The sequence below is a fragment of the Acyrthosiphon pisum genome, chromosome X, assembly GCF_005508785.2.
Source record: "Acyrthosiphon pisum isolate AL4f chromosome X, pea_aphid_22Mar2018_4r6ur, whole genome shotgun sequence".
Lineage (NCBI taxonomy): Eukaryota > Metazoa > Arthropoda > Insecta > Hemiptera > Aphididae > Acyrthosiphon > Acyrthosiphon pisum.
In genome coordinates this window covers 111,756,717-111,758,046 of record NC_042493.1, presented here as the reverse complement: position 1 = coordinate 111,758,046, position 1,330 = coordinate 111,756,717, and positions in this window count along the sequence as shown.

Below are 1,330 nucleotides of genomic sequence, written 5' to 3'. Positions count from 1 at the left end.
AGTTACGTGTAGTTTTCAACGCGTCAGCGAAGACAACCACCGGAATGTCACTCAATGATCACATGTACACCGGTCCAAAGTTACAACGTGACATTCAAGTGGTTCTGTTACGTGCACGGCTATGGAAACATCTGTTTATGGCAGATGTGAAACAAATGTACCGTCAAATTGTTGTACATCCCTCAGATCGAAACTACTTAAGAATCTTCTGGCGGTTCTCCCTTGACTCTCCTATAGAGGAATATCGCTTATGTACGGTCACATACGGTACATCTCTCACAACTATGTAAATGCTCTGTGGTCATTGCACCAGACCGGACCGGCCACATAGCATTCCCCTTCCCATAACTAACCTGTACCTGCCTCCTTCCTACCGTCGAATCTCTCGTTCCGAGTCGCCGTATGTTAGGTTGCCTATGCGCGGCATATCGGGGGGCAACATACGACAAATAAGTATTCAGGTATTAGGTTGCCGACCCAACCAATTCTCAGGCGTTAGGTGATCGTAGGTGTTGGGTTGCCTATCCACCCGGAATTCAGGGGTAAACAAAAAAATCAAAAATAAACCGTTCTTTTCTGTCGAGACATACTCGGCTGGTCCTTCGTTATCATTCTTCGTACAGGCTCCTAGTATATTATTTCAAAGGCAAATGAAAAATATTAAAAATCGTTAGTCACAGTTTTTTTTTTATAAGCATTTAAAGTTCAAAAAATGACAAAATATGGAAAAATCACGGAAATTTGCAAATTATTTCGAGTTAGAAATTCATAAAAATTTTTCTTTTTAAATCTAAGATATGAAAATGTAATACAAGATTCCTTATAAGATTATCTACCTTTATCAAACAAAAAATATCTATAAGAAAGTCAAATTAAATTTTTATGATCGTTTGAAATTCAAATTTTACAACATTGGATATTCACTCGATTTCTCATGTAGCGATTTCCTTATTTTGTTGTAATTCAAAAACGAATAACTGCAGATACATGAAAATTTTACTGAATGTTTATATTAGCATTTCCTATACACCATAAAATTTTGAAAATAATTTGATTCTTTTTGAGCTGTGTACAGACATGGTCAGTTTTCAATTTTTTTCTATAAATATCAATAAAGTTTTATCTGTTGGGCCAAAAAGTGTATAAATTTAATACAAAGCTCCTGATATATTGTTACAATATCAGTTGAAAAATATTAAAAATACATACGGCACAATTTTTTTTTATAAGCATTTAAAGATCAAATTTTGACAAAATTTATCAAATTTTAATTTGAAAAATTATTTTGTAGTTAAAAATTTATAAAATGTTCAATTTTTTGTATCTAAGA